This window comes from Protopterus annectens, chromosome 6.part0 (assembly GCF_019279795.1).
Source record: "Protopterus annectens isolate FY-2018-M chromosome 6.part0, PAN1.0, whole genome shotgun sequence".
Classification (NCBI taxonomy): Eukaryota; Metazoa; Chordata; order Ceratodontiformes; family Protopteridae; genus Protopterus; species Protopterus annectens.
Window position 1 is genome coordinate 1,362,027,240 of NC_056737.1, and position 27,304 is coordinate 1,362,054,543.

The 27,304-nt window shown below is 38.4% G+C and overlaps 1 protein-coding gene across 6 annotated transcripts in view; it reads left to right on the forward strand.

The window, feature by feature from the left end:
- Positions 1 to 27,304, forward strand: part of KALRN (kalirin RhoGEF kinase) — a 4,346,166-nt gene that overhangs the window by 3,171,598 nt on the left and 1,147,264 nt on the right. Inside the window, exon 1 of one of the 6 annotated variants that reach the window (XM_044074925.1) lies at positions 4,029 to 4,045. The exons of the other annotated variants lie outside the window; for them this stretch is intronic. The gene's annotated coding sequence lies outside the window, so the exon portion shown is untranslated. Of the gene's footprint in view, positions 1 to 4,028; positions 4,046 to 27,304 lie in introns of those variants that run through there. 6 annotated transcript variants of the gene reach the window in all.

The window sequence follows — 27,304 nt, forward strand, 5'->3', positions numbered from 1 at the left end:
TCCACAAGACCTATCCTAGTCGGATCTTAAATCCCTGAGTCCAGTAAACATGTAGTGTGAGAATGAGCTTGATTTCATTACTGTGGCTATAATTTTTATTGCAGTCATATATCTGAGGGGTACACTGCCAGCAGTGAGAAAATAACTGCTAAATGACTGACCCTGTTTTTTCTCCAAAGGTTAAACAGCTATTAACTTGTCCTTGCAGTACTAGTGTGCATTTGTCCAAAGTAAGCTTGGAAAATTTTACTGTGACTAGACTATGCCTATTTGAAACAAGCCTGAAACACATTCCTGAGGCCATTGTTTTTATCAACATCAGAGAGCCTGCCACCACACACTACTGTGGTTATTACCTTCTTAGCAATCAGATATCTGAAATGCAAACAGTCAACAAGGTGGCAATAATTACTGAGTATGGAAACAGTCTGTAGATAAAAATGACTGGCATGCTGTCATGTGGCTTTGCAGAACAAGTGTGTTTTGTTGAACAGTAAGTTGGAATGCTTTACTGTGACTACTATGTATTTGTATGAAACACATTACAGTGGCTGTTATTTTGTGCCAAAATTACAAAAATGGCCATAATTTCTGGGTACACTGGCTGCTCATGGATGTAAATGACTGGCTGTGCAGTCTTAAATCAAGTTAAACAGTCATTAATCTGGCTGTGTAGGACTTGTGAGCATTTATATGAAGGAAGTTGGAATACTTATTTTTTTAATCTTAGGTGTTTGAGGTGTACACAGTCAGCAGTATTGATGGACATGGAGGCCATACGGTGATGATTTACCCCTACTGTTGCTTAAACAGAATTAAGCAGTCACTCATCTGCTTTGGCTGAAGCAATTTCACACAAAGTATTGTAATTACTGAAATCAGTCTAAAACATTTATCTCTATGGGTTACATGAGCATGTATTTGTGAGGGTTTGCACTGAATCAAGTATTAACAATATGGCTATAATTTCTTTCACTATCCATCATAGTCAAACATCAGCAGTGTACTCAGAAATTAGATGTGTTTTACAGCCTTGGCAGGATGTATGTAAAAGCAGCTGTTCTTTGGTACAGTGGTACAACAACTAGCTTCACCATCTGACTGCACGTGGTTCTTTGATTATGTCCTAGTCTGTGGCTCCTTCTTAGTCTGTGGCTCCTTCTATGTGGAGTCTGTGTGACCTCATTGTCTCTCTGTGTGGATTTTATCCAGATGTTCTTGTTTCTTTCACCAACCCAAAGGCATCTAGTGTGAGAGTGAGCATGTGTGTCTTGTAACAGACTTGGTCTGTCAGGTGCTGTGGCATTATGTTTATGACTGTGTGAGTAAATGTCACCATTGGAGAGCATGTACTTAACTGTTCTGGCTAGTAGTGAAGTAAAGTTAACAAAAAATTATCTTTGTAAAGTAAGGCATAAGTTGCATCATAGAACATCTAGACCCTCAAAGCTTCTTGAGCCTGGGAGACTCCAGACCTCTGGTTCTATAAAGGGATTTTGACACAGACTTAATTTAATAGAGGGCCCGATCCTCAGCCCTTGCCCTGGCCCCGACCTAGTCTAAAACAAGCCTTGCTCAGAAGTCTGTACAGACAGTCACTATAGCTTGTATGAGGGCTGTGGATGGTGTTTATACTATTTCCTTGTTTTTTTTTGTAATCAAACCACTGAAGTATGCACTGAATATTGTTATGGCTTGTCTAAAGGCAGTGCAATGTCTAGGAAAAGCAAGATGGAATGAATTACTATAATAATTTTTTTACTTCATACTCAAACATCAGTATCTTTTTAGAGTAAGAGTAAGGAGGCATGCTGTGTATGTGTTTGACAACAACAATATGAAATGTATACTTGTGGTCATTTGTTATTTCACTTCGTTTTCAGTCTACCATCAAAGGGGTACACATAAGGTGGCTGTTTTTGGACAGATGGGAATGGGAGGTGGGCTGTATGTATGACAGCAATAGTGTAAAGTACATGTCTATGACCATTTTCCTCCCAATATAATACCAGAGACACCAGAGGGGTACACAGAAGGTGGCTGTCCTTTTTGGGAGGTAAGGAGGCAGGCAGCATTACCACATATCATTTACATAGCCTCACAAATATGTTTTTTTTTTTATTTTTATTGGGAACTGCTGTTTTGTCAGCTTTAAACATTAACTTACTGTTTCATTGAAAGAAAAACTAAGACCATAATTCTTTCCTTATTCATGGTTTTTGTTCAGGCCATAACTGGATCAAAAGGTTGAAATAAAGCAATAAAAGCAATACAATGCATATCCAAGCTAGCACTTCAATAGACTCCATCCTTTTTCTGCCACTCTTATTACTATGCAGTTTTGTCCAGTTAGTGTGGGGATTGCTGAAAGGATAGAGGGAAAAGCTGTTGAATAAGAAAAAGTGTGAAAAAAAGAAGAAATAAGAAAATTGTCTGATGTAGGAAGAGCAGTAAAGAGTAAAAATGTATGTAGGAGTGCTAGGCAGTGGGGGGTACCATGAAGTCCTTTGCTTAGCGCTCCATTTCAGTTAAGGCTAGACCTGATCGTTAGTATACCTTTTCACCATTTAGTCTGTCATCTTCTGTTGTCTATTACCAGCTGTTCCCTGTGTAATAAACTTCTTTGCCTCACCTTCCTTGCTTTTATTATCTGCTTAACTGTCCTGATACTCTAACCTTTACCTCTCCTTACTATTCTTACTCCTTGCCTGTAAACATCTCTCTTTCTCCTCCTGCTTAGTTGTCCTTACCCTAGGCAGCTGCTTGCAAATGTTACAGCAATTCAGTACTGTTGTCTGCTGATTTAAATGAACTAAGTTGTGTTTGTTATGGTGTATTACAGAGCCATATTTCATTTAAATTATATTTTGTTTATTGTGTATCACTGATTGCAGTTTTGTTAGTTTTTTAACTTCATGCTTTGTTCTTTTGATCCATAGTTATTTTTGTATCTTAAATGATAAAGCACAGACTAGCTGATTATGTTGGATGTTCTCTCTATGTGTGGTTGTACCTGCTGTGACTTTCCACTTCATTAATTAATTAATTTCATTCAGTCTGTTACCTACTTTGCCCTACGTAGCACCCCAGTTAACAGATGTAAATAAGTAAATGAAACTTCACAATATGTTTAAATTTTGTATCTTTTCTTATCCTGACTGCTTACCAGAGAATTTGTTTTATGCTTATTATTGCATTCAGTTACAATGTTTAATTACATATTACTACTTGTAGCATGTACGGACTTGTTACTGTTTGTCATATAGATAAATAACTGTGGCCTTTATCTAGTGCAATGGCTGAAAATGATACCCCAGTTATCCCCAGACAACAAATATCTTAGTATGTTACTTGGACTGGTCAATGCGTGTACATGTTGGTTGCATTTATTTGCAGTATGTAGTTATATCCTTAATTTTTAAAACCTGTATTACTCTCCACACTGTAGAACTTGTCTTTGCCAATGTTTCTGCTTTTACTAAATAAGTGGCACGATTCTTTTTTTTTGTCCCTGTTCTTTCAAGTATTTTGAACTGTCAGAGCCTGTGTAAAGCAAATGATATACAGCATTGCTTTGCACAGGCCTATTCAGTGCTGTTTTTCAAGTGGATGGCACAACTCTGCCATGCCTGTTTGAACACTTACCACACTTTACACAACTGTAGTTTTACTTGATTCTAGACATTATATCCAGTTTGTCATTAAGACTGAAAACTGAATATGCTGCATACTGTGCTATTAAAAGAAAGACTTGCCTGTCAATGCATAAATCTCAACAGCATGTGATGAGAAAGCAGTCATATGTCTTCCGGAGCTGCCACGCTGGCTGCATTTAATGACAGCTTCTGCTGTAACTCCCAATTTCCACTGACTGTTTTCCCATTTAAACTGCCCAGCTAACTGCAGTGTGTTTTGATGTAACAATGTGCTATATACATGGTCTGACACGAGCGCAAGGCAGTATACTAACGTGTAAGCTATTAAGTAAGGATTACTTACTTCATACTCACTGACTGCCCGACGACCACAGCTGTTCATATAAAATGTAAGTCTAAAACTCATGATCCCTTTTCAGATGTATTTTGCATAGTGTAACAAAGACCTATCATAATTATAAGATGTTGTCTTTAAGTCATCCTTTAGTGAAAAGTATGCTAATATTTCTTGTTGCGCTCATGCTGAGAGAAATGAGAGAAGCATCCCGTGTATTTTTAAGGAAGTCCAGTGCTCACTTGTCATGAATTCAAAACCATGATATGATTTGACTGAAAGAAGTTAGTTTTAATTTGTCATTGTGAAGGTTAAAGTACTTTTATTGTAAGGATAATGATAGCCAAGATTAGTATGAATAGTCTTATTTTTGAAAAAAAGATAAATACTACCTAATGTATTTTAATTTTTTAATTATTAAAATATGTTTTTCCTGGGCTTTCACTTGTGTATAGTGGCTGTTTTTTCCCCCCTGATGATCAGCTTTTATTATTAAGAAATGTTTTGAACTCACTGTCCTAAAAGCCCTGTGACTGCAAAGTTGGACATTAGGGATGCAAGCATGAAAAGTCTGAATGTGTAGTATATTTACCAGACTAGGTTATTAACTTAATTTGCCTGCAGAAAAGGCTTAACTATACCAGAAAACACATTGAAAAATGAACAGAAAACAGAATGAACATTTTGTATATTATTTTCCTTTCACAAGCGATGCAGAAGACCAGTATTATTTAATAGTTCAGGTCTTGCAAGTTTTTGAAACTATTCTGCAATTTTCTTTATTCCCTAAATGTATTGCAGTCAAAATATGTAAGAATGTGCCAGAAAAAACAAATCATGACATATATCAAAGTAGAATACATTACTGTTTCCTTTCATACTGAGCTGTTATGTTATTTTATCTTGCCAATTTATGGATTAAAATCAAAAGAACCTTGCCAGGAACATCTGAGTGATAGACATGGTGTATAGTATTCCGAGGAATATTTATAATTGCATCTATATTACTGCAATAAAACATAAAACCTCAGTTAATTATTGTTATCAAGCTTAAGGCTGTTTATTCATAGTCAGGTCATAGAAATTTCTTGATTTAAACTGGAGAAAAGCATAAAAGTGCCTTCTACTTTCAAATCTGCATGGAAAATATAAATTAAGTACACCACTCTTGGATGATGCTTTCCAAAAACGTAACAGGGTAAGCACTGCTTTAGACTGCCTTAGATCTTGAACTAAAACAGATGTAAGTTAGACAAACCTCAACAACATTTACAGCTAAGTGCAAGTTTGTAGTATATCATCTATATAATGGTATACAGTGACCTATTCCCTAAAACACAAAATATCATGTGTGTCAGGCATATGAGAAAACTTTAATGTTTTCTATTAGGTAGTGTTGTACATAGCCGTATGATGCTTATAGGACAAATAAAACTGTACTACCAGTTTGGAGCAAAGAAAAATGACATCTGTACTAAGAACTGGCAACCACATTTCTGGAATTTTATGCATATGATTTATTCTTATAATCTCTGATGACTGTTGCTCCTGTGTTTAGAATAGTATGTTATTAAATATTTGTGATACTTGTGACTGAATAGTGGAAACTGTTAAGTTGAAGGCCCTGTGCTGTGTCTTAACTTTTTCCATGCAGAGTTATAATTAGTCGGGTGATACTTGTTGATAAATATCTATAATGTTAGAATAATCTGGCTTGTTTTTAGGTAGGTGTGATAGCTAGTCTTACTTTCCCATTATCAGGTTGCGTTTGATGGAAATAGAATATATATGCAACCGTGATTAGCTACAGAGTCCCTTGTCTGATATTGTAATCAGTTTTGTGTTGTCCAATAGAGTAAACTATTTTTTTAATGTAGGACTTTGATTGCTGAAAATGTCAAAGGGACAAAAATGGTTGTCTTTAGGGCATACGTATTTTGTAGCTTTGCAATGAAATGTAGCCATAGTGGAACATGTAGCTGGTTCATGTCTAATATTCTGCCTGTAGAAATATTTTAAGAACTACTGCTTGTTGTGTATAGGACAGCATGTCACAAACAGACTGGTTATAATGAAAAGCACCTGCCTTCTTCCTTTTTGCAAAGATGTTCATAGTTCATAGGATGTTAATGGGTTCTTGCTAGACTATCTGTCTGCAAACTATTACAAGCCTAGATAATAACCGGAGGCCAGAATCAAACCCTGTATCTATGGCATTATGGTTATGATCTTTAACTCAATCTATTCCCACTTAAGTTTCCCTGACCAGGAATCAAACCCAGGCTGTGACAGTGAGAGTGCTGAATCCTAACCACTAAACCGACAAGGACACCCTGGCATTCTGAGAATTATCCATTTTCTCCAGGAAAAGTAATGACATTTTTTAAATTTACTATTTAAAGTAATGTAGCCCAACAGAGTTTTTTTAGAATTAGGGAAACTAGAATCTGTATTATGGGCTGCATTTTATCTCTGTATCACAGCTTATCAATGCCTAAATTGGCGCCTATGATTTTTTTAATGGAGTCTAAAGCAATCAAAGCCAAGACTGTAGGCTGAAAATGTTAAAAGTTTATAGCCTTAATCCACTGCAGACCTCTAACAGACATTATTCTTGTAAAGACTCATGTGGTTAAGATGAGCATCTAATATCACAAATGGTGCTTTGTCCCTGAACTTGCATTTTAGATTATGTCATTACAATTATACAACAGTTATAAAATAAGCCTTCCTATAATGAACCGTGTTTCTTTTTATGGGCATATAGCTTGTTGTCTTGTGTTAATGCCATGTCCTCTGAAGTGAGGAAGGGAGCATAACAATTTTCATGAACAATTGTCTTATCTGTATAAACTTTTCCATTTCAGGAGTAGCACATCTGGCTATGACAAGATGATGCTTAAGCAGTGAGGAAAGAAAGAGTGACAGAGAAGGATGGGCCCCACACAAGTATAATGGAAAGGGTATTCCTAGTAAATAACAGTGATGAAAAATGAATACACACTTGTTTTTGTTTGTGTGTGTTTTTTTTTGGTTTGACATAGCTGGGTTAATAAACTGGTATGAGAACCATTTTTAGAAATGATTAGGGAACCTGCTTAGTTAATACAAATCTTGTGTTTCAGTGGAAGTGATTGATTCATTTTTTCTTTCAGCTAGTTGTACACACAAACAACTGTAATAGTGAAATGTATCACTTGTTTCCCCCCTTAATGCAAGTTTGTAGTGGTGCGATGAACTGATGGAACCCACCGTGCAAGATTAGCTGAATAAGAATCATTATTTGTCTTCCAGTATGGGTTTTAAATGGGAGACAGGTTTGTTTTCAGGACCCTAATAATGAACTGTCATATCAGTGGTCATTAGTGTGTGACTGCGGCTTTTTTTCCCATGTTGGTATAACCTTGTAGTTGTATATAAGGAGTGGGAGTATGTTGGGCGCAGCCCCCACATTAGGGGTGCAAAGGGGCATGACTCGCTACAAAAACATTTTGTCTATGGATTTTTGATTGCAAATAGTGTGTGCAGTTTAGTGATTTCACTTTTGTTGTAGCAGTCCTGAATATTGGTTATAAAGGAGTCAAAGCCTTGATCATGGAGCTATTATAAACAGCTGGACTATGACTTCAGAAATTCTCATGTTATATTTGCCTGACAGCTTCTTCCATGGCCTTACATATGTGAAAAAGTGCCAGTCACCTGAAAAGCAAAAGTTGTGAATATTATCTCACATCCAGCAGAATATTTATTGAAGAAGTAATTAACTGGTGACTTCAGTGATTTTCATACTTTTATATATGTCCAATGAATAAATGTAGAGGAATGGGGACAGAACTTTTTATTTATCAGGCGAAAAAAAAAATGATAAAATAAGCTAAATTAGAAAAAAAATTGGGTTTATTTTACTTAAGAATGAAGAGGCACTGTACTGTAGCAGCAAGCCATTTTATAATATTAGTTGATACTTGGGACCGGACATCTCCACTATCAACATTGTGGATAGGCTGAATATCCTCCCATGAAGCAGCTGGACACATGCCCTGCAGTTTGTTTTTCATTAAGTAGCCTATAAACTGACTCCAGGTAGTGTACCATAAAATTGTACAGAAATATTTAATGTGTTGTAAAATGTACTGTTCAGAGAAGATGTAAAATGTCCCAAAATGTGTAGTTTAGAGGTAATGTACAGTTGTCAGAAGATAATCAAATCCTGAGTAATTTCAGCCAAGGAAGTGACAAGATCTTTGGAACTTATTCTGTAAACTCTTCTTTATGATGAAATCTCTGATAGGTTGCATTGTGGGGCAGGCGTTTGCAGTTTTGTTGATAGCTCTTGATTCTCCAGTTTGGTACCCAGGTGCATGCCTTCTTTGGAGAGTCTGCTTATACTTCCTGTATCTGCAAGAATTTTCTTTTATGTCATTTTCTACCCACATCACAAAGACATACCATTAGGTGACTTGGTGATCCTTTAGCTGCACATAGGCAGGAACAGGTTAAGTGTACCTTGTGTCCTGATCATTTTCAGGCCATACACCCCCCACCCCCACCCACCCACACTGACATAATTTTTTGAATCATCTTCTTGATTTAGGACCATTTGAACTACTATCATTACAATGAACTATTGTCCATATTCATCAATTACACACAGTTAACTGTGTACACTTCAAATATCCAATGGCAATACAACAGAGATGGTAACAGTGTAATATTCCAGCCTGCTTTAAACAAATATAGAATAGTCCTGTAAAGCCAGATTAATGAATGTAAGTGATTCTGTTCTAAAGACAGCCGCTGTGCTCGGCATTCATTGCTCAATTGTTGATTGTGGTCATCATCATCATCATCTTCTTTCGGCTGTTCCCGTTAGGGGTCGCCACAGCAGATCACCTGTTTCCATTTCTTCCTGTCTTCTGCATCTTGCTCTGTCACACCAACCACCTGCATGTCCTCTCTCACCACATCCATAAACTTTCTTAGGCCTTCCTCTTTTCCTGTTACCTGGTAGCTTCATCATTACATCTTTTTCCCAATATACTCAGCATCCCTCCTCAGCACATGTCCAAACCAATGTAATTGTGCCTCTCTGGCTTTGTCTCCAAACCTTCGAACCTGGGCTGACCCTCTAATATACTTATTCCTAATCCTGTCCACCCTCGTCACACCCAATGCAAATCTTAACATCTTTAATTCTGCCACATCCAGCTCAAACTCCTGCCTTTTTGTCAATGCCACTGTCTCCAACCCATATAACATAGCTGGTCTCACTACCCTCTTGTAGGCCTTCCCTTTAACTCTTACAGGTACTCATCTGTCACAAATCACTCCTGACACTCTTCTCCACCCACTCCATCCTGCCTGTACTCTCTTCTTCACCACTCTTCCACACTCACAGTTACTCTGAACTATTGACCCCAAGTATTTAAACTCATCCACCTTCGCCACCTCTACTCCTTGCATCCTCACCATTCCTCTATCCTCCCTCTCATTCACACACATATATTCTGTCTTAGTCCTGCTGACCTTCGTTCCTCTTCTGTCTAGAGCATATCTCCATCTCTCCAGGGTCTCCTCCACCTGTTCCCTACTCTCACTACAGATCACAATGTCATCTGCAAACATCATAGTCCACGGGGACTCCTGTCTGATCTCGTCTGTCAACCTGTCCATCACCATTGCAAATAAGAAAGGGCTCAGAGCTGATCCTTGATGTAACCCCACCTCCACCTTAAATGCATCCGTTCAATCAATTGTTAATTGTGGTAAAAATAATAATTATGGAGAAAGTAATGTATTTCAGGTTTGTTTCACACAAACACATAGTTCCGTCTTATTATACGTAAATACACAATAGCCCTGCAAAGCCAGACTTAAACTGATCAAACAACAAGAAGGTAAGTTACTTTCATCCGTAGACAATCCCCACACCCACCCAGCAGTTATAGCAAGTTTGTTGTGTCTAACATATCTGATTGTGGTGCAAATAATACCTCTCAACCTCTTAGAGCAAGAGTCAAGACAATGCCATTCAAGCAAAGCAAAGTTGAAATATATCACGCAACATATGTGGCACTATGGCAAAATAAAACTGAGTACTTTAAAACAAGTTTATAATACATGGTATCATGCAGTTATATTGTATTTTATACTTTTAAAAACTTAAGCATATGTGCATATACAATATTTACATATTTCAATTTGGTGCACTGTATATTTGTATAGAGTCACATTTTAATGTAATCCATTACTTATAAAATACATTTAGTGGACTTAGATTTTGGTTTATTCTGTTCACTTTTGTAAAGATGGGTATAGCCCCCACACATTTGCCGATACTTGATATACTTAGAAAGATGCTAGATAACTTTTTTTATATTAACATGCATTTTGTGAAGAACTTGAAATTTTACTCCTCAGTTGTTTGTCATTATTTATTGACTGTAACCTTCAGTGATCTGACAGAAACCAAATATTTTATGAGGAACAAATACATCATGAGACAAAAATCAGAGAAATTCAGTTAACTTAGGGACAGTTGAGACCTGTGTAATTTCAACATTGTTTCACATAAACAGTGGACAGCCCACAAATATTCCAACTTACTTCACATAAAGACATATTACTCCTGCAAAAACAGATTGTTAAATAAACAAAAGACAGTACTTTAAGTTACTTTCATCCACAAAAAGCTCCCACCCAACAATTGTATCCATATTGTTGCGTAAGCCTCATCTGGCTGTGATAAAATAATGTAGTGCAAGAATCGGGATCAAGGCCAAAAATAATGAGGGATAAAGGCCACAAATTTGGAACATATTTTATATATGGAGAAAATTGACGCAATAACATTTTTTTATATTGGCATACACTTTGAAACTCAGATGTTTGCCATTATTTCATGTTTGCAATCCTCACTAAAGTGATTTTACCTGGGCCTTTTTAAGCCTAACCATGTATCCCGAATCTCTGGTAAGTTCTGGTACCCTTGGTAAGAATAACCAAGGGCTTTGGAGACGATACAATTTCAAGCATGGGTGTGGGAGATGAATCATTTACAGGCTGCCTGTGTCTATTAGAGATATAGGTGCCAAACTAGAGATGGATTTCTTGTTCCCCATCCAGTTGTTCAAGTTACACTTGAACTGGGTTAGGGAGGAACTCTGCTTCATAGGGATGGGAACTCTGTTCCAGAGAAGTCTAACAGAACAAACAGAGGCTAAGTCAGAGATGTTCTGTGAACTCAGGAACAGTTTCAACTTGGATTCACAAAATATGGTACATAAAGCGTATATCATACAATTCCACACTATTCCTGTAAAGTCAGAGGAAATGCTTGGCAAATAACAAGATGGTAAGTTGGATACCAAAATATTAGGCAAAAGCGTTCTGTGAAATCAGGGACAGTTTTAAATTTGTTTCACACAAGGAGTAGCCAGAAAGTAAATATTCCAATTTATTCCACACAAATGCACATTAACCCTTAATGCCAGACTTTAAACCGCATATAAAGATAACAAGTATTTGTTATCCACAGCACAGCTACCCCTACCCCATATGTTTGTCTGCCTTCATTTTAAAAAAGGTGATTGTGTGATTGTTCAAATTATGAACCATGGAGGATAAAGGGTTAAACTGCATTTTCTGTCCAGTGTCATCATCATTCTTTCACTCCACAAATCTCTTCTTGTCATGCCTTCAATACACACATGGCTATGTAAAGTAAAATGGTGTGTCTTAATTGTAAAAAAAAGTAAACATTCCAGTTTATTTCACAAAACTACAAACTTGCCTTTAATGCCAGACTTTAAACATTGTAAATGAAGAGAAAAAGTTGCTTGCTCCCCTCCCCTTTTCTGATCTCCTGCCAGCATATTAGAAAGGGGCTCAGTATTCCAGCGTTTTTCATACAAATATACTAGCCCTAAATGCCACTCTTTAAACTGAGCAAATGAAGATGGAAAGTTGCTTTTAGCTATAGTACAGCTATCTCTCCATCTAGTTACTTGACAGCATATTAAAAATGTTATATTTTCTCTTTTTTTATATACTGACAGGCAACCACATGGGGGATTGATGGCTGTACTGTGGATAAAGGGAACTTTCTCTCTTTGTTTGCTGTTTAAAATCTGACATTAAAGACTGGTTGGCTTTTGTGTGAAATAAACTGGAATATTTACTCTTAGTTCTACCACAGTGGCTTTATCATCCTCTCTTGTTAGCAAGTCAGAATGACAGTCAGAATTTCAAACAGTGTCAGATAAATGTGATTTCTTTGTCATTTTCACAGTGTTTATTGCATTTATCCATCATTCCTATTTATTTCACAAAAAATACCCACCAGCCCATAGTGCCACACTTTAAACTGAGCAAATGAAGAGGGCAGCTTGCTTTCATTCACTGCACAATTAGTCCCCTTTTAAGAGAGTGTGTGTGTGTGTGTGTGTGTGTTTTGTTAATATAATGGGAATCACACATACACACACACACACACACACACACACACACACACACACACAAAAAAATGCCTTGTGTTACCAGAAAATCTTGACATGGTGTATTTCAAACCAGCAATCCATAACCACAGGTATTAACTTACAGTATTTAATATGTGCATCTTTCTTTTTATTGCTATTGAAATGAATCATGGGAGGGCAACAAAGAAAATGTTGTGCCACATTATGTAGGGTTGCAACCCCTGAGAATTGATTTATTTATTCTTTGTAAGTAAAGAAACATTTGTTTACTTAAAAGACTAAGTAAGTAAAGTCATCTTATGATTATCTTCAGTACCCAGAGTTGCACATGTGCAAATCGCAGGGCACTGCAAGTATATAAAGGCAGATATTTCAGTTGTCATTAAGCTCTTATTTTTAACTAGAAATGACTGCTCAGTTACAGCTCAGCACATATGTTAATTAAAATGAGTTAGCAGTGCAGAACATAACAAAAACTTTTAAAATAAATTTATTTCCTTGGCTGGCCATAGACCTCCCTGGAGTTGCGGGCCCTGTGTGATTTCCCAGATTGCCCCTATTATACTCCACCACTGCCCTTCATTATGTTTGTGGTATATGTGAGAGAGATTGCATGTATGCTGCAGTGGATGGATGCCCCATCTCTTTCTAACCAGAAAAGGGTTGGGTTGCAATTACGCCCCAAACAGAATAAAACAGGTTTCAGAAAAATGAATGTGGAAAATTCCAGATAATTAAATAATAAATGGCATGCTCCTTTTAAGCCTTAGAATTATTTCAAGACACTAATTGAGCCTGTTGAGATTAGCAGTGACCTCAAACTCAGGGCAATTCCTGTGATTATTATACTGCCTGAAATTAAACAGTGAAATGATTCTGCCTCACTGACACATAATTGCTCTAACTAAATGTCAGCAATTGCAGGGGTACTCTTTATTTTCATTTAAACAGATCTGGCTTGTCAGGAACAGTCAAGCATATGGCAACAGAAAATGTTCTGGTAGCTCTTGAACACTACTAAGAGAAGATCAGGAATTAAGTGCCAGAATTAACTGGAAGAAAAGCAGTAACAATTTGCCAGATCTGGTGCAAAGTACTGCCTTCTAGATTGGTATGTCATTAACTCTACTGGGCATTAGTTTATACCCTAAATGGGCTAAAGGTACTACGGGGAGCCAAGATTCAGTGCAAGACTTTTGAATCTGCCATTTAATTCTTATTGATTTATTAAGTGGCTGCTTTTTGACGACCGTATAACTTGTGCTCGCCAAGGCCCCCTTTTTGGGAACATACTTGGAGTATGGCTGCACACACACACTAACTGACTAAGTTGTTAGTAATGTAAAAAACTGAGCAGTTTCATAATTCCAGTGGTTACAGTGAGTGAACTCTATTCCATGACGTGATACTAAGTGACAAATTCTTAGTAGAAAGCCTGTCGGCGCTTCTTCATTAGCATTCTCAGTAGTCTGAGATAGTACAGTTCATTATGTACAATTAATCTCTGAACTGCCCATGTGGTGGAAGTAAGGAGAAGGGTGAAGATGGGTCTGGGAGAAAAAAGTGCATATTCTAATTTACTGCCACCTTCCATATCTTCATTTAAACTTTGACAGCAAACTAATATTGATTTTTGGGGGTGGATGCGGGGCTGTTTCTCATGTCAGATGAATGTGAAGTTTTCTGTGTTGATTTGCAGATGAGCTACCAGCTGTGGAGAGAGCGTAAAAGGTAATCTTGTGACTGTCACTTCTAATTGTTGCTTCAAGCCACGTATGCATTTATGTTTATTTTAGTGTGGAATTAATGGAGTGATAAGAAGACTTTGTGTGAGAATGAATTAGAGGTCTCAGTGACTCAGCAGGCAACATGCATGCATTTGGAGCTGGAAGATTATCAGTTTTTGGGTTCTATTCTCACCCCACGTGACTATTTAAACTTGTTGGCTTTTCTATGAACCTATAAGAACAGTTCTTCCTTAACCAAATTCAAGTATAACTTGAATCTTTGGGTGAGGAATCAAATATTCAGCCCTGGTCTCACACCTCTGTCCCTAATGGATAGAAGCCACCTGTAAATGGTTTACCCCCCCCCCCCCCAAGTCCTAGTCTACATATACCTCATAGAATAATCCTAATCTAATCTTGTAAATTGCATTTAGATTACATGGCTAGGCTTAAAAAGAACCCTGTGATTGTTAGCCTAGTAATTAACTCTGAACCTTTGAATCTGTAAAAGCCCTCTAACCCTGGATATGCCTTGCTGCTTTCGATAGAAAGGCACATTCCCCAGTTGCTCTCTGTTAAAGTTAATAATGTTCTTGGCCAGAAATTATTTTTTTGGAATATTTCCACAATATATTTATTTTGTTTGTGGAAATCCAATAGAAGTGACTGATAGCTTTAAAGATGAATAATTCCTAAGTGACTAGATAGGACAGGACAGGAGATAATTTGTTGATAATTTGTTGATGGTGTTCACATCGAGTCACAATGTGGAGGCCACTCTGTTTGAAGCAGTGGGGGTGTCACTGGTGAGTATTACAGACGAGATATGACAAATGAATAGGAAAATATAAAAAATGTATAATTTTTCTGGATTCACATGATATTAAGAAGGATGTTTTGCTACAAGCCTGCCTGGTTGTAGACTGATTGGATCAGTTAAAACAACACATTAAGATGCTTGTAGGGACTGAACTTCAGGGGAGGCTTCTGACCTTTTTTGCTTGACTCGCTGAGCTGGAAGATAAAACCAGGTGAAAAATATGCATTGGAGTGCCAGAGAAAGATATGGATCATTTGGGTTATATTGTAAATAAAATGAGTGATTAATAGTCAGGTGTGCTCATGAGCAAGTCTAAGGAAGAGTACACCTGTAAAATTAATGACAACTCACCTGGATTTATTTACACTTGTCCTAGTATGGCTCATTTTCAGTCCCAGTATGTTAAAGAACAATGGCTCACTTGGCTTTGGGGTCAGATAAAGTAAACTCAGTTAAAATGAGATGAGTTTATTTTAATTGTTATTCTCAGCAAACTGTTTAACTGTGAAGGTCATTCTGTGAGCTGATGTAAAATGGTAGGAAAATAATCTTGAGGTTTGCCTTGAAATGTCCAACAAGTTTGAAGACATTTTTCCCTACTGGTATGAGTTGGCTTATTGATCTTACCATGGCAATGGACAAGATGTTTCGATATATCTTTTTACCCGAGAGTCATGAAGGTGTCAAAATCTGAGAAAGTGACAAGCTTCAATGGAAGTACAATCCCCATTCGGGAGGGATAGATTATGAAGTGTATTGTTTGCAAAATAGTATGATCAGTACAGTTCACTTGATGTATTCAGACTATGAGTAATGTTTTTGATGATTTGTATTGCTCATTTGATGTCTTCAGGTTGTGAATATTTTTTTCAAGGTGGCAAAGGCTCTTGCTACCCCCATAGTGCCTTTTTTAGGCAAGGCTCAAAATACAAACCCACCTCCATAGGTATCACAAGGGATAAGAAACTAAGAGTAATGCTACTCAACGCTAGAAGTCTAAACCTCAAGATGCACGCACTCGAAACTCTCCTTAGCATGGAGAACATCGATATCTGTGCAGTAACAGAAACCTGGTTCAGGACTCCCGAGAGCACCCCAGCACTACCAGGTTATACCTCTTACCATGCTTTTCGGCCCCAAAACTTGGACCGAACCACAAAAGGAGGGGGAGTATCGATATTCATCAAAGATACCCACACCTCCAGGTTGGTGGCAAAGCACGAAGCATCGGAGACTATCCATGTGCAACTAACAGTGGGTAAAACTGCCTTCCAGTTTATAGCCTGCTACAGACCACCCTCCCAAACCCAGGAACCCCACTCGGCCTTCCTGAGAACACTGGAAAATATGAAGGTCTCTCCGAACACCATTATATTGGGCGACTTCAACTACCCAAACATAGATTGGGAGCATTACTCTAGCTCCAACACCCTTGCCCAAAGGTTCCTAGAATTCATAAACTCAAATGCTATGGAACAACTTGTTACCACTCCCACAAGAGGGGAAAACATACTGGACCTGATCATCACCAACATGGGGACTCTATGTTCCAGACCAGAAGTGTATCCCTCACTGGTAAGATCAGACCATAAACTGATCTCACTGGATATTCACATCCCGACCCCACCAACTGCCCAGAAAACCACAGTGAAAAACTTCTCTAAAGCAAATTTCACACTCCTCAAAACCGAGGTGGAATCCTTCAAAACCCCCGGGCCTGTGGAAAATATGGCCCAGACCGCAGAATCCTTTATAAATGCATTCTATGAACACCTTCAGGACTGCATGGATCATGCAATCCCAAATAAAACCAAGACCCAATCCTCCAAAGGCAGACGACCTGTCTGGTGGACCCCAGCCATAAACAAACTATACAATAGAAGGAGGAAGCTACTACATGATAGAGCAAAATCCCAAAAAGGGAAGGCATCTCTGATCAGTATTAGCAAAAAACTAAGGGCACTCATAAAATCGTCAAAGGCCAGCTTCGAGAGAAAAACTGCACAGGACACTAAGGATAATCACAAGGCTTTCTTTAGTTATGTTCGGAACCCTGGTGGGAATTCCCAGATATGCTCAGAATTAGTCCAAAATGACAAAAAATACACTGATCTCACAGACATTGCCAACATCCTAGCTGACAGGTTCAGCGCAAACTCCCCCCCCCCTCCCCACCAAAAGGGCAAATATCTATCCCAGCAGAGTGCTGCCCCCCTGACATCTCAGATGCTCAGGTGGGAGCCGCCCTCTCCAAAGCAAAAAACACAGCATCAATGGGACCAGACGGTGTCCCAGGCTGCATCCTACATGAACTCCAAGAAGAGCTAAACCCAAACATAAAACTACTGTTCAATCTCAGCCTTACTACAGGATATGTACCCAAAGAGTGGCGTACAGCAATAGTGGTCCCTCTCCACAAAGGTGGTGCATCAACGGACCCTGGAAACTATCGCCCTATAAGCCTGACTAGCTTGGTCTGCAAAGCTATGGAAAGGATCATCATGGACCTCATAAATAAAGATATTGGGGACCTACAGACACTGGATCCTACCCAGTTTGGCTTTGTTAAGGGCAGATCCTGCCTCTTAAACCTGGTTGACTTCTTTGAAACAGTCACCAAGGCCATTGACGAAGGGAAGGTGGTCCACACAGCCTATCTGGACCTCGCAAAAGCCTTCGATACAATACCCCACTCGGGCATTATAGATAAGCTCACCAGCTTAAATATAAACCCCTATGTCACTAGATGGGTTGCAAACTGGCTCAAGGACAGAACCCACATGGTTAGAATTGCTGGAGCCATGTCAGACTCCAAACCAGTTACAAGTGGCGTCCCACAAGGCTCAGTCCTGGGACCTCTCTTGTTTGGTATATATTTCTTGGAGGTACAGGCCAACACGGAAGGACTGTGGCTGACCAAGTTCGCAGATGACTGCAAACTGGGCGCCATAATCGACTCTCCAGCCGACACAAGCATCCTCCAAAAGGGCCTCATAGAAACAGACAACTGGTGCCAGAGCCATGGCCTCAAGCTAAACGCCAAAAGTGTATAGTCATCCCTTTGGCAAAAACAAAGTGCCCACAAATTACCACATAGGTGGTAATCCATTAAGTACAGAAGAAGTAATTAGGGACCTGGGGACCCAAGTTAATAGCAATCTCTCATTTGACAACCACGTGGCCAAAGTGGTTAGAAAAACATTTTATATAGCCCACCTAATCATGAAGGGATTCACATCTAGATTAGGGGAGGTCATTGTGCCTCTTTACTCATCCCTCATCAGGCCCATAATTGAGTACAATGCCCCTTTTGGGATGTACCTTACCAAACACCTGCAGCAACTGGAAAGACCCTAAAAGTACCTCACCAAGAGGATCAAAGGGCTCAAATAGATGCCATATGCTGCCCGGTTAAAGAAACTCCAGCTCTACTCAGTGGCATACCGCCTGCTCAGAGGTGACCTGTGCCTGACGTATAAGGCCATGTCCAACCCGGAATTAAGGGACATGCTGCACCTCAAAAAATCCAAATCCCATCGAGCTACACACTCGAGAGACTTGAACCTCAGCACTGAAATAAATAGGACATGCTGGAGGGACAGATTCATAACCCAGAGGCTCCCTTCACTCTGGAATAAAATCCCAGTCCAGGTTAGGCAGAGTCCCTCATTGACTCTCTTCAAGAGGAATCTTGATGAGTGGATGGGAGATTGTAGGTTTACCCCGGGTATCACTTCTGTGTCACTGTTAGACAGAGGCACAGTATACTAACCTCGAAAAAGGGCATAGCAAAATTAATTTAAAATGGGTGGCGAAAGCCTAACATACTCTGGCTAGGCTTATAAATGCCCTAGGGCAGATAGCCTAGTATGAACCTATGAACCTATGAATGTGTTTTTTTTTGCTAAAAACTCATTTCTAAGAATTTTTTAAAATGATGGAATTTAAGTTGGTGGGGTGAGGATTGATTTTTTTTTTAGATATGTATAAGTGCATTGCTGGAGTGGATGGATTTGCAGTTAAGGACACTGTGGCCCAGTACGAGTAAGTTAGTTAAATGTTATGTTATGGGTAGCTTATTATAATATCTATACCAAATTGTATATGTTTTGGTTAAAAAAGGCTTTAAGCTGAGTTTTTTTTGGCACATTTCACCCCAGCTGTCAATCATCAGGAGATTCACTGCCAGTTGGTCTATTGTTTCCCCATTTCTGAAGTGAGAGTTGACTGGGAGAGGCCATCATACAAACACCCATTGGGGTAGTTTGAAGTTTGTCCTTATGCCCTTATGTTCCCCACAGGATTGCTTAGCTAGTGGAGTGGTAGGGGGAAATGCAGTGGGCTGACCATGTAGCTCTGCCCCTTACCATAATGCACAGGAGGTGTTTTTTCTCAGTCACCACCAGAGAAATCATGTCCCTGTATGCTGTCTGAATGTCCACAACGTTCTCTTCCCTCTATGAGAGGAAATATAACACCCCTTCACTCCTCTATTTCCCTGCCTGGTTCCTCCTGTGTTGAGGACCCTATTCAGACCTTGGTCATCTGTGTACCAGTGAGGGCTCCATCCCTCTGTGTCACAGAGCCGGTCTATGAAGCTGTGTTTTGCAGAGGGTACCTGTTTATTGGTCTTCCTTTTGCGATGAGCTGTGATTGCCGATTTTAAGATTGCACATGAGCATGAGACCTGCTATACTTGGGAATATATCCCCGCTTTGGGTGTGATTTGTATCTTTTTCAGGTGGTGAATGATGATGCCCACTCTCTTATGTGCTAGTCTCACAGATTATGATGGAGTTTATTGAACATGGGCTGGGAAGATGGCTGAAGAGTATAGTGGCCCACTGTCATAGAAGGCAACTACATGTCTGACTTGCTGAACAAGGACCTGCTCTTTGCAGTTAGAACTTTGCTGGATATTTGGGGAGAGGGGAGTCCATGCCCCAGTGTGGAACAGGTGATGTCCATTTCTTTGAAAGATGGAGTACATTCATTGGACATGCCTGGATTAAGTGAAAATATGTAAGAGAGTTTAGTGCAGAAAAGGGAGTTAAGGAAAAGTTTCCATGGACTGGGTAGGGGCATTTCAAGGTTGTTGCCTTAGAAGTGGTGTTCATATTGATGTAATGTTTGACAAAAATGGGGGTTTAGGGGTTCTCTTCCCTGGCTGCATCGTGAGTTGCATTGTCTTGTAGCTTACTTTTTTATTTTATATTGACTTTAGTTCATGTCTGATTATAAGTTAATTAAAATAATTTATGTTATGTTGATGGTGTATACTAGCGGATTGGAAGCTGGGATGTTAAGCTCAGAAATGCTATATAAATGCATCATTATGGATACTGCTGCAGAATTGCAATGATTCTTTTTGGATTACTGGGACAACAAAAGGTAAATACAGGATTAAGTTATCTTGAAGAGATTTTTGAGCAATGTCTGTCTGTTAGCTGGTTTCAAGAGGACTGATAATGTCAGAGGTGTCTATGTTGATGGATACTGCCCTTTTGATAAACCGTAAAATGTAAATTCTAAATGTATAAAGTTTAAGTTAGGAATATTTACATCTAATAATATGTAATTTGTTCATGGAGTAAGGGAGACTGGGACCTATCAATATAAATCAAAATGTATATATATATATATATATATATATATATATATATATATATATATATATATATATAGGAGTGCTACAGAATCCTGAAAGCCCAAAACCCTGAGACCAAAATCTCGAAAGTTTCGAAAGTTCAAAATACTAAAAACTCAAAGTAGTGAGAACTCAAAATACTGAAAACACACAGGATACCAACATTTACTATATTCCAGCACAAGTACATACAGAAAGAAATAAAACAGAAACCATATTACTCTTCTCCAAGTATAACAAGGGGAACAAGTCTACCTGTACCCCCCATATGGGGGGGCTTTGCCCCACATGCCCCTGCTACTTAAATATATCAACTCTGAGGTTGTACTTAGTGTACTGAAGAAGAGGGCTTGCCCCCCTGCGTATAGTTGAAGGGTGATATGTTTCTGTATGTACTTGTGCTGGAATATAGTAAGTGTTGGTATCCTGTGTGTTTTCAGTATTTTGAGTTTTCAGTATTTTGAGCCTTGAACCTTCGAGATTTTGGTCTCAGGATTTTGGTCTTTCAGGATATGTATGTATGTATGTAGATATATATATATATATATATATATATATATATATATATATATATATATATATATATATATATATATATATGGTTCTAGGTTATAACATCGACAGCTGCTTTCACTGACAACACAAACATCGACACCACATAATCGACAAACCATAAACACGAAACCTCACATGCCCGACAAACAAATAACCGACGGTCCACAAACACGAAACCCCATACGCTGCACACACCACAATAACAACAATCAACTAACAAAACACATCCCCTGTCCAAAAACCACACACAGAACACAAGCACACCAAAATCCTCACAAACCCACACTAAACCTCACATACACAACTATGTACAACCCTAACCCAAACCCTTACCCTAAGGTCCGTCACTATCGCACACTCAGCTAACCCGCGCCCTATTCCTAACTCACTTAACCCGCCCCTGACCCAAAATATACTACTACTGCATACTTACCTTACCCGCGCCCTAACCCTAACTCACTTAACCCGCCCCTAACCCAAAAAATACTACTACCGCACACTCACCTAACCCGCGCCCTAACCCTAACTCACTTAACCCGCCCCTAACCCAAAAATACTACTACCGCACACTTACCTAACCCGCGCACTGACCCTAAATCACTAAACCCACCCCTACCGCCACAGACTGTCACTATCCACACTTACCTTACTCGCACCCTAACGTCCGTCACCACCGCATACTCACACAGCCTTCTTTCCAAGTCACTATCCTTGGCGTCGGCGTTTTCATCCGTAGCATCGGTCTTTCGCATGTCGATCTTCTGGCGCCCGCTAATCCGTTGTCGGTGATGTCGGCTGTCGATCTTCTAACCTAGAACCATATATATATATATATATATATATATATATATATATATATATATATATATATATATATAGATTCACTTTATAGCATCGGAATACTGAATTATCGAAATTCAGTATCACAAAACTATAAAATCGAATCCCCTAAATGCCGAACATACACAAACGTGAAACACAAAACCACGAATCTACAAACTCCCATCAAACACTCATCACACACAACAAAACACATACATACACCAGCATTCATACCTCCCAACACTTCCCTACAATAAACATAACACACACGCGCACAACCAAACACATACACACACCTACCCTTAGTATATGCAGGGGAGGCAAGCCCCCACACACCCCTACTTATTTATACTAACTCTGATGTTGCACAACACTCCAAAACACACACAACCCAGCAGCGCACATTTTACAGCCCCCTGCACAAACACACATCACATACACACAAACACCAGCAATCCCAACACTAACGCATTCCCACTGCACAACACCTACCCTAACCCACACCTCAAACACCCCAACACACTCAAACACACACAAACAACCCTCCCCAAAACATCAAAAACAGTACACTTAGCTAACACGTTATCCGTACCGCGGGTTCGACATAATCCATTCGACATTTGTGGGTTTGCGGTTTCATTCTGTTCGACTTTACAGGCTTGAAATTTCTAAAATTCGATATTTTAGCATTTCGAGCATGTAAAGTGAATCCAGCAATATATATATATATATATAAAATGTGTGTGTATGTATGTGTGTATGTGTATATTACTATAACACTGTTGGTATCAAGATGATGTGAAATAAGTATGCAATGAATTGTGAAGGTGTTTTTTTAATACGTACCAATCCCATGTTATATTATGATGAACTAGTCCGTTACTTTAAAGTCTGAGGTTAATACAGAATTAGAAATGACACAAGACACCAAGGCTCAAGCTTAACAATTTATTAAACAAAAGCTTACTAGATAAACAGTAAAAACTAATAAATCATGTTTGCCACTGATAGGGAGACTTCAATACTATTCAGTGCAGCTATCTGTTCAGTCAAGGCAAGTTCGACACTGGCAAAATGGCTCTATGCTCAGTTCAGGCTGGTGCTGTGATCAAATCCAGATGATGATGATTTCCATTTTAGCCTTTGAGTTTTTTATAGTCTTGAACAAACAATCAATAGGTTCAACTAATGACATATTGATCACAAGCTTATTATGAGTTGATGGAATATTTTAGAAAATTACAGATTATTTCCTAAATTGTAAACGTCTCATGATGTTTGGTCTTATGCCTTACTTTCCTTTTCTAAAGAACAGTTAGCTCACAAACTTGTGATATAGTTCTTCATTGGAATCCCCCATATTTTGGTAAACATCTTCTAAGCTGATACAGGTCAACAAAAGTTCAGTCATACCAGTAATTAGTGAGCAAGGCCTGCGCTTAAGCATATTGTATTGTTACAGTATTAGCAGCATATAGTGATTAGCAGCATATAGTGAGGTAGATAATTAAACATAGACACTGGTACGTGGCTCGAGGCATAACAAAAAACAGGTAGACTGTGTGGATCTGTCACATGTGATTATGTATAATCCCTTAAATCATGGGGATTGGATTGGAGGTGAAATTATTCATTGAAATGGATAAGTAAAGATGATATATGGAAAAATGGCTTGTAGCCCACCTTTTTGAAAGAGATAAATAAAGGTTACCTAATTTAAAGTAAGCCTTACAGATGGCAAAAGTTCATAGTCCATCAGGTTATGCTACATAGCAGTTGAGGACCCCACATCAGAATATGTTGTGCACTGCTTGGCAGGGATGTTCATAAGTTAGCACCAGCGGTATGACTTGTGAGTGGTAAATTTAGTATTGCAACTCAAAGAAGCCATTTAGTAGGTCAATCTGGGCCAACAGAAGCAACACTAGTTATCTAGGATACTGAAGATTATTGGTGTGGAAAGAAATTCCTGGAAGGAAAAGAACACAGACTATAGCGAAAGATATCCTTGTACAATTAGTTGTTTTTCTGATTGAGTAGTTATGTTAGAAGTTAAGGTCCACTTTATACTATGCTAGGTTTTGGAAGGCATTTTTTTTCTGTATGCTTTTCGTTGTTTTCAGAGTTATTTAATAACATACAAAGGGTTTAGGGATTTCAACCTTGTAACTGATCATATCCCATTATAATGGCCAAGTAAATAGATGGGAACACAAATTTGATACATACTCATTCTGTAAACCTTCCACTGCACAGTCAAAAGCAGGTCTGTACTTGGTAATATGAATTTTGATGGTTTGTCATGTTCCTATGACACATCACTGTAAGTCCAAAACTGATTTTTTTTGTTGGGGGGGGGGGGTAAAGGAGTTGTAAATGTTGGGTATAGCAAAATGTGAAATTTGTGTTTTACAAATATGACTGGTGCATGTAAAGCATTTACAGCACTTTAGCCAGGAAATTGAATGCATTAGATAGTCAGTTGTCACTTACTGCTTATATAAAAGGCTGTAGATAAACAGCAGAAATTCAGGAAGTGAGTTCTTAATTTGGAGGTTCAGTATGGAGTAAGTAGGGCATACCTGAAGTTGGGCCTTTGGTGTGTTTAACCTGAGGAAATAGCTTTTGGTGTACCATTAGAACAAAGGCTTGGAGATGGTCTACAGCTGCTGATTATAACATATAGTCTGTTTTTTTTAAAAGGCTGTGAGGGACTGAGATTGTATAACATTAAGTTGGTGAAGGTATTTCTAAGTATTGAAAACTTGCTTGCAATGTACTGAACATTAATGTTATTATTGTAAATAGTTTTATATTGCCAATGTAGGCTATTCTTATTTCTTCCTAGAGTAATAAACCAATATTTTTATAGACTTGTGCCTTTAGTGACTTTGGAGACCTGATATAATTTATTTATTGCTTTATTACTACAGAATGAAGTAAGCCATGCCATGTTTTTCTTCCGTAAAACCTTGTTTCTTGATTGGCTTTTATAGGGAAAGTATATTTTGTTTTCTGAAATGATGGAACAAAAACAGGCAGTTATTTGTGACAGGGAATATATGCTGTAAAGGTGAAAGTAAAGACTGTTTTTTCAGAAGATGTTTTAGTGCTGAGCATAATACATGACTGATCTTACCTGTTCCTATCACATATTAGCATAAAATACAAATGCAAATAGTGACGTTTTCCGTTTTTAGTGGAAATAAGTCCTGTACATCAGTATTCCAGATTTTGCTATTTAACATTTGAATATGTAGCTGTGCCTGTCTCAGGTTCCCTATTCAAAATATAGTTGACCCAGGGGTTTAACTGATGAAGCAAGAAGAGAATGTCTGTGCTTTTGGATTTGCCATGGAAACCTTTTTGTCAGCTTGGTGACAGTAATGTCAAATGAGATAGTGCTAATGTGCCAGAGTCTATGTAAGCACACCTGTTGGATTACATGAACTGAACAGATGCAAGGTAACGTCTCTGAGCTGCAAAATATCTGCAGTTTCACAATCAAAGACAGCATACATTGCTGCTACCCTGGTTTCCTTTGTTGTCTCTCAGTACTTTGACTGCGACTCCAGAAGGGTAAGCTTTTGTATTTGTGATACAGCAGGTACCGGCTTATTATCATCCAGTGTATATGTTCTTGAGAAGGATATGTGTTCCCTACAGGAATTAGTAGAAGTTTCTGAACTAAGACCTCAAAACAGCATTTTCTTCTTATTTTTGTCATTGTGTACTACTTTCACCGATGAAAAGTGGAAACAAAACAGCATTATTATGTGATTGAGGGCTTAATATGCAAAAAGAATTCTGTTTAAGCTTTCAACAAAGAAGCATGTTATATTTTGGAAGTCTTAAGTCTGTATACATGTTTGGTGGCTGGCTAAAACAGGACTCTTGCCGGCAGAAGTCCAACAGAAAATGTATTCATTTATTTATTTTATTTTTAGTTTTATATGTGTTAACCGGGTTAAAATGAACATATTCTTATATCAGTTAAAGTAATTATTGTTTCTTACTGGTTTGTGCATATTTAGCTATATATGTGTGTGTGTGTGTGTTTGATGGAGATGCTAGCTTTCCATTTTTCTGGAAAAATACCAATAAATTCTAAATATGGACTGTCTGAGTATTAGAAAATCATGAACTTTTTTATAAAATTTAGTATTTTAGGCCAGAGCACTCATTCATTATCATAATCATAATATTGCCAATAGTTACTGAGTATCCTGTACTTACAATCTGCTTTAATTTTGTACATATATTTAATGTTGTACACTTGCTTGCATGTTAATGCACACATTCACACACACACACACACAGACGTACACAAACGTGTGCTCTTAAAATAATATTGGAATCATGGCATTGACTGGAAATTATAATGAAAAATCATTGGTATAATTTCCAAACTTCATTTCACTAAAATGGGATTTTATTGTTTTCTCCATAAAATGGAATTTTATTTTTAAGAATACAAACAGTAAATCAGTATATGTGTGTGTGTTTGTGTGTAATGATTTGTGTTCATTCATCAGTGTTGTTCAGATACATATAAATGGCATTGCCTGTTGTGACTCATTCTGTGTTTGCAAACTCCATCAGATTCTCAGTTACATGCTGGCTGTGCCCTTTTCCAAGATGAAGGTTGTATGTCTGTTTGCTGTGGATAAATTCATTATGAGTACTGTTGTGCTTAAGCTTCCATCATCAATGAAAAACAGGACTATCCAACCTTTTTGCCTGAGGGGCCACTTACCATATTTGACAAGGTTTATGGGGCCACATTACCTTGTCTAACACATATCTGTCCATTCAAAGTGAGTTGTTGCAGGACATACCAAGTGCCAGATAAAATGCTTTAATGCTCTGGATTGTGGCTTAAGGCCACCTCTTGGACACCCCTGGTCTAGAAATTCTTCTAGTTGTTACATTTATGACTGTAAACAGTGAGGTGGTTCAGGGAGCCAGTCGACGCTGGAGTTAATTGGCTGCTGTGAATTATGTGTCACTTATACTTAAGTCAACATTGTCATCAACATTGTCATCTATACATATCAGTCAGTGATGTCGTGTCTGAGGACAGATGTTCATGACTTCAGTAGGCTTCCGCTTCTGTTTCCTGACCACCCTTCCATACTGTGTTACATGTGATGTGCAGCTTTCATAGCAAAGCCCCTGTTCTTCCTGAGCCCTTTTTTCTCCTTCACACAGCAGTCCTATACCAGGATGATAAGACTAGACTCTGCCTTATACATTTAGATATCCT